This window comes from Cryptomeria japonica, chromosome 4 (assembly GCF_030272615.1).
Source record: "Cryptomeria japonica chromosome 4, Sugi_1.0, whole genome shotgun sequence".
In the NCBI taxonomy this organism is placed as follows: domain Eukaryota; kingdom Viridiplantae; phylum Streptophyta; class Pinopsida; order Cupressales; family Cupressaceae; genus Cryptomeria; species Cryptomeria japonica.
The window spans coordinates 37,564,502-37,580,113 of NC_081408.1; positions in this window are offsets into that span (position 1 = coordinate 37,564,502).

The window sequence follows — 15,612 nt, forward strand, 5'->3', positions numbered from 1 at the left end:
CACATCTTCAAATGTCAAGAAATTTTTCAAATATTCATCAAATGTTGAGCAAAACATCTTTTTCAACTACAGAAAATCAATCAAATCCTCATCGCTAGGGGCATCTCAACTTCATCACTTTATATCAAGTTGAGATATCTCGATCATCTGAATCGAATCAATTTCTAGGGGCATATCAATTTCATCGCTTCATATCAAGCTGATATTTGTCTTTTATCTGAATCAATCTCTTAATGTTAATCAATTTCATCACTTTTCATCAAGTTGATTATTTGTTTAAACTCAATCAAGGGTTTAAAGAGTATCTTTAATCACATTCAATCTAAGTAGGTGTTCGGTATTCATTCGTTTCTTGATCAAGCTGAACAGTTTATCTTCATCGTATCTTGATCAATCAAGTTCAAGATCGACTTTTATCATCACTCACTGTGTCTAGATCAATCAAGTTCTAGATCAGTAAGATCCACTTCTTGATCAATCAAGTTCAAGTTCGGTATCTTTGTTTTCTATCGTTCCTAGTCAAATCAAGTTCAGGAATGGTATCGCTGTAATCAGACTTCATTCAACTTTGTCACTTCGAATCAAGCTTAACACCTCGCTTTTCATCTAGTTCGTGATCAATCAAGTTCAGAACTGGCATCTCCTAGACATCAAATTTTCTTTGAACCAACGCGCTGCTCGCACATTAATTCAAAGAGGGGCAAATGTAATACCCTAAAAATGGTCATCTAAACCATGGGCCCCTAATCTCGACAACATCACCAAGGTCCTAACCAAAGGCAATTAAATCAATCTTGAGCACACAATTAATTCTTTAATCATCAAATGTCACATCACAAAATTAATCACCCAATATTAATTAAATATTTATTTAATTAATTGATCATTCCAAGTAAATCATTTTAAACAATTATCTTATTTATTTTAATTGAATATCCTTGTATATTTGATTAAATAAATCAATTTGCCATTAAATCATCAAAAAAAGGAATTAATTTAAAATTAAATAAATCAATTGAGCACAAATCTTCAAAAATGGAAATAAATCAAAAAAAGGAATTAATTGACCAAGAAAGGAATTAATTGACCAAGAAAGGAATTAATTGAGAAAAGAAATCAATTGGAGACAATTTTGAAAAACAAATTAAAAATTGATAAATAATCTTAAAGAAAGCAATTAAAACAATTAAATATTAAAATTGAATGAAAGACAGAATAAATCAATTTTCATGATTTTAATCTTAATTTTAGTTCAATTTCCTTTAAAGCTGATAAAAGAATCCAATCACATCAATTCACCTGGATTGTGCTTCCTCTTGGAAAATCTTCACCGCTCATCATCATTTGATCTTAGCCGTTGGTTTCTTACTGAATTTTCTATAAATTTAGGCTCATCTCTGATTTCAAAAGAGGCTGGAGAATACATTGTTATTATACTGTTTTTGCTCTAGACTCATTGAATATTGCATATTAATTATTTCATATTGATTAAATCATTTAGCTTAATATTTCTTAAATCTTGTTAGATCAATATTGCATCCATCTAGCATTCATCATGCTCATATAGATTAAAATACTTCGTCTTGAGGTTGTCTAGTCACTGGTATTGCTTATAATCTGAGAGCCATCATATACTCGCATCTTTTAGAAGGCAATGGGTCAATTTGTTATGGTTTATTATTCACTGATTATATCTGATTAACCATGCATGTAATGACTTGATTGAAGTGTTGTGTCTTGCAGATACATATTCTTATTCCACTTTTCACACACACAATTATAAGATAATTGGATAGTCTTGGTATGGATAGCAAGTTGTGTTATGCTAGATAGCCATGCAATAGGGCATCATGCGACTGCTACAAGCTACATTGTAGAAAAACCACATAAAAGATAAAAGATTAATAAGATAGTGGTTTGGCCCCCCACAAAGGCAATAAATAAGATAAATATTTGACATAAATATTTTTTCAATATTTCCAACATGTTTTTGTCACTGATGTCAACTTGATGACCTATACTACTTGATAGATTTTGAAAAGGTTGAGAAATGCATATTTGAGAGATAAGGTTTGATTTTTGAGAGAGATGGTTTGATATTTGAGACTAATAGTTTGACTTAGATGATGACATGAAATCAACATGATTGAATTAATGAAAGATAGTCTTGAAGACCAGTAGTGTTAGGGTTTAGGCATATCCGGAGACTGATGGTATGATGAATCAATAAGGATCCGGACAACTGCTGAGAGGGGGGGTGAATCAGTAGATAGAAAAATGACTAAACTTTCACCAACCTCAAAAATAATCTCAGAACTAATTGGTTCAAACATTGAACTACAAATTGTAATAGCACTATCAACTATACCGGTTGATTGTTGTAACAAAATAACAATATAGCAGCTCTGAAATTCTCAAACCATTTAACAAAAACATTCAAATACTTTACTAACAATAGTAAAAGCACATTTCAGATTACTGTCAGTTATATTATCATAACTAAGTGGATTTAACAACTAAGCAAATTAACCATAGCAAACATAACCATGAAAACCATTCACCACTTAACACAATGATTTTGACGTGGAAACCCAAATGGGAAAAACCATGGTGGGGATGAATACCCACAAGTATTCTAAACTCTTCTGAAGTTCACCCTGTTAGGAGCTAATCCTGTTAAAGCTTTACAAAAAGTCCTATTAAGAACGGATCCTATTAGGGACCACCTGGTTAAGGAATTGACTATAATGACCTGTTAGAAGCAATACCCTATTAGGAGTAACCTCGATAGAGGATTTAAAATCCAAGCTAATGGATCACCTGGTTAGAGGATTTAGATAGCACTAAGCATGTTAAAGCTTACCCAGTTAAGGGATTTGTCGGTTGTAATATTTAGAGAACAATAGGGGTTTGTTGATCTGGTAAATAGCACTACTCTATTTGATCAGACCCTTTCCATGCTCCTATCTGCCTTCACACATACTGCAGATACACCTTCTAGTTCACCAATCAATCACACTGACACTTAACCAAAATTGCCAACAATTCAACAAAACAACTCATCGACTTTGTAAGAAAAATAACAAGTCGATAACACATCACAAACCTAAGATCTCATAGAGATTACAAACAAATCAGTTCAAGTATGACTGTTAGATTACATAGAAATCATTGCATATTGTTCAAGACAACCTCGACCACTCCTTGATCACTGCTTCATCAAATCATGTAACTCATCACATGGTTTCCTCTTCGTGCAATGTACTCGCTCATTCCCAAGATAAAATTGTTATCTCTACGCACCAAAAACCATTTAAAACTCTTCACATATATCATCCATACATGGCATAATCACTACCATTCACCATTTGATCATAAATCAATATAACCAATTCACCAAGCTCTATCAGTTAGGGTTTGGCACATCAACAAGTAGGGTTACCGGTTGATCTCACTGCTTCTTAAGTAATATCGGTTTCCTTCACTAGCTCACCTACCGGTTACAAAACAATATCATTACCGGTTACAATTGACATCAATGACAACACAATAGTTCATCAACACAATCTTCAATCAAATACCAACAATCTCCCCATTTGGAATTGATGGCAATACAAATATCAATACCCTTGATTGCAATGATTGAGAGTAATGCACATACATAGGTATAGGAATCTCAGTTTACATTTTACCATGTACTCTCCTTTAACTGAGTCTCCATTTCTTCAGCTAGTAACAAGCTAATGTTCATCTCTCTATCAATCATACAGTTCTTCTCCCCATAATCATATAGTTCTTCTCCCCCTTTGACAACAATGCCAAAGTGAAAGTAAAACATGCAGTGTCATACTTCATTGTTCTACATCAACAATCTGCAACTTGCTGCTCCCCCTATGGAGTAACTCCACTCTACACCAATCCTTCTTCAACATTCTTCAATTAGCTCTGGGACTGATGTATTCTACATATTGCTCAATTGACCTCATGTAGCGGAACAACCCCTAGCTAACCTCTAAGATACTCAAAAGTAATCTTAGGCAAAGGTTTAGTAAAGATAATTTCTAGATGCTCCTTAGTAGATACATGCTCCAATAACACATCTTTAGTCTGCACTTTATCCCTCAAAAAATGATATTTCAGCTCAATATGTTTGGTTCTAGCATGCAACATCAAGTTCTTTGAGATATTTATTGCACTCGTGTTATCACATAAAAACTTTACTAGTTTTGTAATCTTCAACTTGAACCCTTCCAGAATGTGTTTCATCCATATTGCATGGGTATAATTCATATATATTGCAACATATTCAACTTCAACAGTAGACTGTGATATACAGCTCTGCTTCTTTCTGCTCCAAGATACAATTCTTCCTCCAAGAAAGAATGCACCATCGATTGTGCTCTTCCTGTCATCAACATTTCCTGCCCAGTCTGCATCTGTATAAACCTTCAAATTAAAGTTACCTACATATGGATACTATAATCCATAATCAATAGTACCTTTCAAATATTTGAATATCCTTTTAGTTACAATCATGTGTGTCTCCTTTGGGTTCTTCTGAAATCTGGAAACTAATCCAACTGCATGAGCAATATCCTATCTGTTGTAAACAACATAATGCAGTTTCCCTATCATTGATTTGTACTCCTTTTCATCAACAGATGTAGCATCATCATCCTTAGATAGTTTACAACCTATAACCATTGGTGTCCCAACTAGTTTACAATCACTCATTCCAAATGTCTTCAATGCCTCTTTCACATAGTTAGACAGTGTGATAAAAATACCACTCTTCATCTATTGAATTTGCAAGCCTATGAATAATTTTATCTCTCCTATTAGAGACATTTTAAATTCACTTTTCATCTTATTTGCAAAGTTGTCACTCATGTCATCATTGCCTCCAAATATGATATCATCCACAAACACTTCACTAACCAATATCTTATCTCCTTCAGTCTTGAGATATATATTACCATCTTCATTGGTTCTCTAAAAACCTATCTTCATCAGATGTGAATGTAGTCTTTCATGCCATGCTCTTGGTGCTTGCTTCAAACCATATAGTGCCTTTTGCAGTTTACACACCACATCCTTTGCATCAGTCAAAGCATAACCATTTGGTTGTTCAATGTATACTTCCTCTTCTAGTATTCCATTTAGAAATGTTGACTTTGCATCCATCTGATAAACTTTGAATCCCCTATATGCTGCAAATGCAAGTAGAGTCCTAACACCTTCCAATCTAGCAACTAGTGCAAATGTCTCACCATAGTCTTCTCCTTCTTCATGTGCATAACCTTTGCATACCAATCTAGCTTTGTTTTTTACTACTACTCCATCTTCATTCAGTTTATTCCTGAATACCCACTTAGTACCAATCACATTTTTATTCACCAGTCTAGGTACTAGGGTTCATGTATTGTTCTTCTCGATCTATTCAAGCTCCTCTTCCATAGTTTTGATCCAGTGATCATCTCCAAATGCTTCCTTAGCAGTTCTAGGCTCAATAATGGAGATCATGCAAGAATTCTCTCTAATTCTTCTTCTGGTTAATACTTTGGCATCTTTATCTCCAATAATCTGGTCAAGATTATGATTGAGTGTCACATACCTTGGAATGATATAATCATTATCTTTAGGTTCTTCTTCCTCAGTATCATCATCTTATTTTATAGAATCTACATGTCTCGGTTGAACTGGTACTACAGCATTCACTTCACCAGCTTCTGGCTTCACCGGTTCTGGTTCCAAAATCAGAATGTAAGGTTCATCTTCCTTCTTCTCCTCACTAGTTTCTCTTAAAAATTCGGGATACTCATCCACTCGGACATCAGCACTCTCAATGATTCTCTTTGTCCAATTGTTGTAACATGTGTAGGCCTTACTCTTGGTGGAGTAACCAAGAAATATGCCTTCATCACTCTTCGCATCAAACTTACCAACATAGTCACCTCCCTTGATAAATCATTTATGGCCAAAAATCTTAAAATAACTGACATTAGGTGATCTACCATACCACTATTCATAAGGAGTTTTATCCTTACCTCTCTTTACAAATATTTGGTTCATAGTGTAGACAGTTATGCTGACAATTTCTCTCCAGAAAGTTTTTGCTACACCTCCTTGTATAAGCATCATTCTAGCAGCTTCATCAACTAATTGGTTGTTCCTCTCTACAATACCATTTTGTTGTGGTGTCCTAGGTGTAGAAAGTTGCCTCTTAATTCCATTGTCTTCATAATATCTAGTAAAATCCTTTGAAGCAAATTCACCTCCTTGATCAGTCCTCAGACACTTTCTCTTCTTGCCACTTTCCTTTTCAGCTAAGGCCCTGAATGCTTTGAACTTACTAAAGTCTTATGTTTTGTCCTTCAAGAATGTGACCCACATCATTCTTGAGAAATCATTAGTGAAGATCATAAAATATCTATCATCTTGAATACTTTCAGTCCTTATTGGTCCACGGAGATTTGTATGAACCAAATCTAACAAATGTTCTGCTGAGAAAGATTTTCTCTTAAAAGTTGAGGATGTCATCTTCCCTAACTGACATTCCTTACATAAAGCATTCACTAGTTTGTCCAACTGAGGCAAACCTCTTACTGACTTGGATGTACTGACTTTTACAATGTTATCAAAATTTATATGACAAAATCTTTGATGCTAAAGCCAACTATCATCTACTCTAGCAATTAAATAGTTGTTGTCTTTAGGATTCAAGTGAAATAGGTTACCTTTTGTTTGCTTGTTGGTTGCAATTAGTTCCCCTTTGCTCCCATAGATTTTGTGCATTCCATTCTTAAATTCCAATGGATAACCTCTATCATTGAGTTGATCTACACTCAAAAGATTGTGCTTTAATCCTTCAACCCAGTAGACATCATCTGCACTGCTCTTTCCATTAAGAGAAATGGTTCCTTTTCCTTTTACCATGAAGGGTGAGTCATTTCCATATCTCACAACTCCTTCATCAAATTTCATCAATGTAATAAATTTACTTTGGTCATTGGTCATGTGGTGTGAACAACCACTATCTATGATCCAATCATCAGAACTATCCATGCGAGAAACTAATGCCTTCTGATCAGATGTCTCCTCTTTAATGGCAACAAAGACTATGTGTTCATTAGCATCTCCCTGAGATTCCTCATCAGTGATACCACCATCAACTACAATGAGACAATCTCTTTTTCCTTTTCCTTTGTACTTCTTGTACTTTTCACGCTTATGCTCATTGTCACCCTTAGGACAATTAGCTGCAACATGTCCAATCTTGTTACATGCAAAACACTTCAAAGGTAATTTACCTATGTACTTACCGGTACCTCTGGGTAACCGTTTGGCCAACAATGCTTCAAGCTTGATCAGACTGTCTTCATCATCAACTTCTTTGCTAGATCTAGACTCATAACTGTGACTAACATCTCTACTTTTCCTCATAGGTGGGTTAGAAACTGAAGCTCTAAATGCAGATTCAGATTTCTGAGCACTACCATCATAACCATTTAATTCAAATGCAATAATTTTACCAATGATGGAGTCAAGAGTTACCTTATTTTTATAAATAGACTTTAGCTCCTAAATGGCTACAACTCGGATAGTGTACACTGGTAGAAGGGTTCTCAACACCTTACTAACCACTGTGGCATCCTCCACTTTACAACCAAAACTCTTGATCTCACCAACTATCTCCTTGATCCTTTGACCGTATTATTGAATATTCTTACCTTCATCCATCTGCATGTCATCAAATTTACCTCTCAAAATCTCTTCTTTGGCAATATTCACATGCTCATCACCGCTATAGATTTCCTCAAGTTTCTTCCACACATCATAAGCAGTCTCCAGACCATGGACATCAACATACTCTGAATCAGACAAAGAACTGATAATGGCCTCCAATGTTTGATTATTCTCTTGTTGCTCTTTCTTTTTATCATCAGACATAGTCCCACTAGGTGCAACATGTTGTGTAACAACATGTTCCCCGTATTGACTTCCTAGACTCTTGATATAGATTTTCATTCTATCACTCCATATTCTATAGTTTTCCCTATTAAACTGTAGACCTTCTTTCTTCATCATGTTCTTCTAGATCTTTACCTCAAGTTGTTAGGCTTAGACACTAGAGGACCTGAAATGCTCTGATACCAATTGATGGTATGATGAATCAATAAGGATCTAGATAACTACTGAGAGAGGGGGGTGAATCAGTAGATAGAAAACTGACTATCTCAAAACTAACAGGTTCAAACATTGAACTACAAATTGTAATAGCATTGTCAAGTATATCGGTTGACTGTCATAACAGAATAATAGTATAATAGCTTTGAAACTTTCAAACCATTTAACAAAAACATTCAGATACTTTACTAACAATAGTAAAATCACATTTCAGATTACTGTCGGTCATATTATCATAACTAAGTGGATTTAACAATTAAGAAAATTAACCATAGCAAACATAACCATAAATTCCATTCACCACTTGACATAATTATTTTGACATCGAAACCCAAATGGGAAAAACCACGGTGGGGATGAATACCCACAAGTATTTTGAGCTCTTATGAAGTTAGCCCAGTTAGGAGCCAACCATGTTAAAGCTTTACAAAAAGTCTTGTTAAGAATAGATCATGTTAGGGACCACCCGGTTAAGGGATTGACTATAATGCCCTATTAGAAGCAATGCCCTATTAGGAGTAACCTCGATAGAGGATTTAAAATCCAAGCTAATGGATCACCTAGTTAGAGGATTTAGATAGCACTAAGCCTATTAAAGCTTACCCGGTTAAGGGATTTGTTTGTTGTATTTGTTAGAGAACAACAGGGGTTTGTTGATCTGGTAAATAGCACTACTCTGCTTGATCAGATCCTATTCATTCTCCTATCTGCCTTCACACATACTGTAGATACACCTTTTGATTCGGCAATCAATCACACTAACACTTAACCAAAATTGCGAACACTTCAACAAAACAACTCATCGACCTTATAATAAAAATAGCAAGTCGGTAACACATCACAAACCTAAGATCTCATAGAGATTACAAATAAATCAGTTCAAGTATGACCATTAGATTACATAGAAATAATTGCACATTGTTCAAGATAACCTCGACTGCTCCTTGGTCGTTGCTTCATCGAATCCTGTAACTCATCACGCGGTTTCCTCTTCATGCAATGTACTCACTCATTCCCAAGATAAAACTGTTATCTCTATGTGCCAAAAACCATTTGAAACTCTTCACATATAACATGCATACGTGGCATAATCACTACCAATCACCATTTGATTATATATTAATATAACTAATTCACCAAGCTCCATCGGTAAGGGTTTGACACATCAACAGGTAGGGTTACCGGTTGATCTCACTGCTTCTTAAGTAATACTGTTTTCCTTCACTAGCTAACCTACCGGTTGCAAAATAACATCATTACTAGTTACAATTGACATCAATAACAACACAATAGTTCATCAATGCAATCTTCAATCAAATACCAACACTTACAATGTAGGTGACAAAAAAAATGATTCCATCTTCAACAAAGAAGAAAAGATGAATAAAGCACATCATCGATGGCTCTAACTTCATCCTACATATCCAAAAAAATTTATCCTCTTCCTTGGGAGTAAATCTTCAAGAAGAGCATTTCAATCCTTAACTTAGCCTATAAGAAAAGATAAAAGTAAACAATTGCTTTCTTTTCTTTTCCTATTTAGGAATTAAAACTGCACAACAAGTCTCTCTTCTAACCATAGGAGATTGCCAAGTTTGTTTTTATCTTTAACATGAAATCTTTGACTTCATTCCCCTAAAAAATAGGAATTTCAAAGTTGGCATCTATCGTGCTCTGTGGAGTGTGATACCTGCAGTTGCAACACAAAAACACTCAATAGATCAGTACAAGCATGGTTAGCAAATTAAAATCAAATGAAAGATAAAACCATGACAAAGCAACCTATCACCTCCTAAGAGATACGAGTATGGATTTTCTCTCAGATCTGGATAAGCAATCCCAGTGACTTGACTACACCTAGACAGAGGATTTGAATTGATAATGATATGCAAAGATGAGATTGATTATGCTAGATTGATCCAAGAGACTAATTGAGCTAATGATATGCATGATTAAGCTATGATGATGATGCAATTAAGCTAGAAAAGAGATTGATTAAGCTACATGATTCAACAACTATACAAAAAAATGATCAAATTAAACTAAATCTAAGATGCAAATTACTTAAAACAACAATTCTCAAATGATATGCCTATAGTAACAATGCATAAGATGAAAATGAGATGGGATCCTTATTGCTCCAAAATGGGGGATATTTATAGGATTTCCAAGGCTAGGGGTGAGGTGGCAGGAATCAATGGTCAAGATTGAGTCTGAAGATATCAAGAGTGAAATTGGAGGAGGTTGAAGAAGAGGTTGGAGGAAGAGACACTTGTCATCTCTGTGGTGACAAGTGTCAAGAAGCTTTTCTTATAAAAAGGGAGTGTCCAAGAGAGGAGACGTGTGGACAACGTGCCATGTGTCTCAATAAGAAAATATCCACACCATAGGAGGTTAGGATAAGGAGGTTAGAATGTGCAAGATAGGATAGGGTTAGTTAAACCCAAGATTAGGTGGAATGGGTTAGGTTAGAGGGATGGTTAGGTTAGGTGATTATAAGTTAGGAGGCATGTGGGTAATTTGAATTTAAAAATTCAAACAATAGGAAAAGACTAATTAATTCTCAACAACTCATAAATTGATTTGTTTTAATTAATTAGAGGATTAGAAGAGTTGATTGAAGTGGGGGGGGATTAATTAATTTGAATTAATTAATCAAAGGGGACCATTGAAATGAACCTATTAAATAAATCTTTAGATTTATTAATAAGTAGATGAAAGAGAGAATTTAATAAAATTGTCTAATGAATTCAATTAAAATAGGAAGGGGGATTAATTAAATAATTGCTTATTTAGTTAATTATCTTCAGACTATTTTTTAGGTGTATACATTTTGCCCCTCTTTGAAGCGAGGTATGATGACATGTTGATTCAAAGATTAATCTCATTTTGGTGATGATATTGGCTTGATAGGATGCCCCAGCTATTGATTGATAAATTGTAATACGGTGATGCCCCCTTGGGAGATCAATTGAGATAATTGACCTTTGGAGTGTTTGGATCTTTGAGAAATTGATATCCCGATTAGAAATGATTTGATTTCTGCATCTATGGTTGATGAAAATATGAGTTCTATGATTAACTTGATGTTTTTCTTGATTATTGATAGAGCTTGATTGATTAGATTGATAACATAGAGACTCAGTCTAGTTTCAAGAATAGCACCTCCTGTATAAGAGAAAGATGATCAAATCATTTGGTTTCAGGAATGATATATCCTATATAAGACATGATCAGAACGTTTGCTTTTAGAAAAGATACATCCTATATAAGACATGATAGGATTGATTTAGATGTGATCGATTGATAGAATTGATAACATTGATTGGATAAAGAACTGATAGTTTGTTGATATCAAGTTGCAGGAAGATTTAGATATGTTGATGTTGGTTCTATTGTGGGGGAAATATAATATTTTTCGTTGGATCGATAATATCTGGAGAGAGATGAGTCATCAGTGTAATTGCATATACACTTATGATGATACCTTGATGATTCCTGCAATAGATTTAACCTTGGATAAAATGAGCATGCGGGATCCGATGCAAGAATGAAATGCAAGCTAAATGCGAATAAAATGCAAAGCTATGACCAGACCAGTCACTGGGTTATTGCGTTTTGTCATCATTGAGATTTTTAAAATATGGGAAGTGAGTGCAAACATCAATGTATAATTAAACCATGACGAACTGAGCACTATTCTATATGGCAAGTTAGCACAAGCATCAAGGTATAATTGAATCAAGATGACCTGAGTGTTGCTTGAGTAAAACAGGTAGTATTAACCATTTCAATATGCAAATTGGAAATGTATTTGATGATACTCCGATGATCATTTCCCGAGACATATTTGCACATATTAATAATTAGTTTATAGACAGCGGACAAAAAAATATCATGTTCCTTCCTTGTTCCTCTAGTCAAAGACATCCTGGAGTCACTCAGAAATCATGATAGTGAAAATCAAGATAGAAAAGTTGAACTATTATATTTAAATCATTATCCAAAAGATATCATCCATGGAAAAGTGTGTGAATGTGCTTAGACCAACATGTGATAGTTTGATGTTTGATAATTTGTTCTCGTGTTCAACATTGGATATGTCTCAGTTTTCGCTTGATAAGGGTTGTCTAACTGTTGTTCTCCCTGTTTGATTAAGCTCAAAATGATCAAAAATTTTGCCCCCAGCTAGGTGCAGTATTTTGCCCCAAGCCTAGAAACAAATTCATTATGATATACCCAATATCCAAACCATGGCGAGAAGCCACCCAAAATATCTGTGTATATACAAGGTTTTATTATGGATATGAACAATGTTGAATGAATGCAAGTAGAAGGATGCATGAACTAATAGATGGAAGAGCTAGCGGACAGGTAGTGCCTGTTTGCCAGGTTTTCACTATCTTTTTTTATTGCAATTTTTCTCATATTTGATTTATTTTTTATTTTCTATTTTTTCACTTTTTTTGGATTTTCTGCTTTTTCACTATTTTTGGATTTTTCTACTTTTTCAAACATAAAATTTCTTCAGATGCATGCTATTGATGGGTTCATCAAGCTAATCTCCATCCTACGTTGATAGTTGATATGCTCCTGACCCAAATACTGTTGTGATCACAAACGAACCTAACCAGTTTGGTTCGAACTTTCCTTTCTTATCTCAATCTGCCTGGTTGCATGGATTTTCTTTTAGTACTAGTTCCCCAACTTGAAAGACTCATGGTTTAACCCTGTGATTATAACTCTGGCACATTATTTGTTGATATACCTTTAAATGATCAAAGGCATTTTGTCTTCGTTCATGGATCAATTCTAACTCTTGCAATCTAGATACTCAATGTTCTTCATCTGGGATAAGACCTTTTAATGATACTTATAGAGAAGGTATCTCTACTTCTATTGGCATTATTGCTTCTAATCCATAAATAAGAGAGAAAGGTGTGGCACCTTTTGGTGTATGAATACTAGTATGGTAGGCCCATAGAGCGGGGTTCAATTGAATATGTCAATCCCTTCCAGCATCATTTATTATCTTTTTGAGAATTTTTGAAATAGTTTTATTTCATGCTTCTGCTTTCCCATTCCCTTGTGGATAGTAGGGTGTGGAGAATCTGTGTTGGATCTTGAATTTTTCACATAGCTCTTGTACATCCTGATTCTTGAATAGTCACCCATTATAAGTGATAATGGTCACGGGTATTCCATAGCGACAGATGATGTAGTTCAAGATAAATGTGACAATTTGTTTTCCTGTGATATTTGTGAGAGGTACTGCCTCAATCCATTTTGTGAAATATTTTGTAGCTACAAGGATGAATTTATGACCATTAGATGAAGAAGGATTTATCTTTGCTACTAGATCAAGACCCCATTGAAAAAAAGGCCAAGATGTTGCCAAAGCATGAAGTTCTTGTGTTGGTGCATGAATCAAATTCCCATGGATCTAACATTGTTTGCATGTTCTAGCTATCTGAAAAGAATCTCGTTCCATAGTTGGCCAATAATAGCCCAAGCGTATGAGTTTTTTCAAAAGGGTAAGACCACTTGAATGAGTGCCACAAATGTCATTAAGGACTTCATGTAAGGCCTTCTCATATTCTTCTTGTTCGAAACATCTTAAAAGAGTACCATCTAGACCTCGTTTAAACAAGGTATCCACGACGAGACTATAATGGGAGGATTGGCGAATAAAGTTTCTCTTTTGATTTTTTGATAAGTCGGGAGGGAGGATATTATCTTTCAAGTATGTGTAAGTTTGGTCGTCAAGGGAGGAATCATGCCCAACAAGGTGATAGATAGTTTGGGAATTAGACAATTATGAGAAGCGTAAAACAACTCTTCTACCAGGAATTCATAATGTTGTTGATTTTCCTGTGTCTGAAGGAGAGAAGCAAGTGTAGCCATGGCGTTTGCTGCTTTGTTGTCATTCCTTGGATTCTGTTGAAAAGTTATTTCTATAAAGTATTTCTTGATATCATCAACCATCTTTTTATAAGGCATCAACTTTTCATCCTTTGTTTAATAATCGTCATATATTTGATTGATGACGAGCTGAGAGTATCCAAAGACTTGAAGTTGTGTAATGTTCCATTGTATAGCCATTTTGATGCATGTAGCCAAAGCTTCATATTTTGTTGTATTGTTGGTGCATGGAAAGCTTAATTTGTATGCTTTTGGGATTGTATGACCTTGTGGTGTGATGAATAGAATGTTTGCTCTTGATCCATGATGTGTATATGAACCATCAAAGTATAATTGCCATGTTCTTGTTGTGACTGTTAGGATATCAGCATCAGGAAACTCAATCTGTAAAGGACGATTATCTTGAAGCGGTGCCTCGGCTAGTTGGTTTGCAATGACTTGTCCCTTGATAGTTTTTCTATCTACATATTCAATATCAAACTCACTCAAGATCATGATCCATTTTGCTAGTCGTCCTGTAAATGTTGCCTTGTTGAGTAAATACTTCAGAGGATCGATTTTAGCTATTAACTTGATGGAGTGAGATAGTAGATAGTGTCTTGATTTTTGAAAAGCAAAAACTACCGCCAAGCAGTCTTTTTCTATTGGAGAATAGTTGAGCTCGTATCCCACTAATGTTCTATTGATGTAGTAGATGGCTTTTACTTTTTCTTCATTATCTTGTTGTGCAAGCAAAACTCCTAATGATACTTCAATAGTCGATACATAGAGTAATAATGTCTTATCTGAAATTGGTGACATTAGAATAGGTGGTTGCATGAGATATGCCTTGATCTTGTTGAATGCATCCTCACATTGATGGTCCCACTTGAAATGAACATTTTTATGCAATAGATGAGTAAATGGTTGACATTTATATGCCAGTTGAGCAACAAATCTTCTGATTGACTGGAGTCTTCCTTGGAGTGATCTGAGTTGACTGATATTTTTGGGAGATGCCATTTCCATGATTGATTTTACCTTAGTTGGATCTACTTCAATACCTCTAGCTGAAACAATGTATCCCAATAGCTTGCCTGAAGTGACACCAAAGGCACATTTCTTAGGATTCAGTCGTAGCTTATATTGTTATAACCTATCAAATATGTTTTCTAATATTCCTATATGATCTTCTCTATTGTATGATTTGGCCAAGATTTCATCCACATAGTCTTCCATGAATGTATGCATCATGGCATGGAATATTGTTGTCATAGCTCTTTGATATGTAGCACCTACGTTCTTTAGTCCAAAAGGCATGATGTTCCAGTAGAAAGTACCCCATGGGAATGTGAAAGTTGCCTTTTCTTGATCTTCAGGTGCTATTTTAATCTGATTGTATCCAAAGAAACCATCCATTAGAGAAAACATGGAGTGTTTAGCAGTTAAATCTACAATGATGTCAATGTTAGGCAAAGGAAAGTCATCCTTTGGACATGCATTATTAAGATCTCTGAAGTTTGT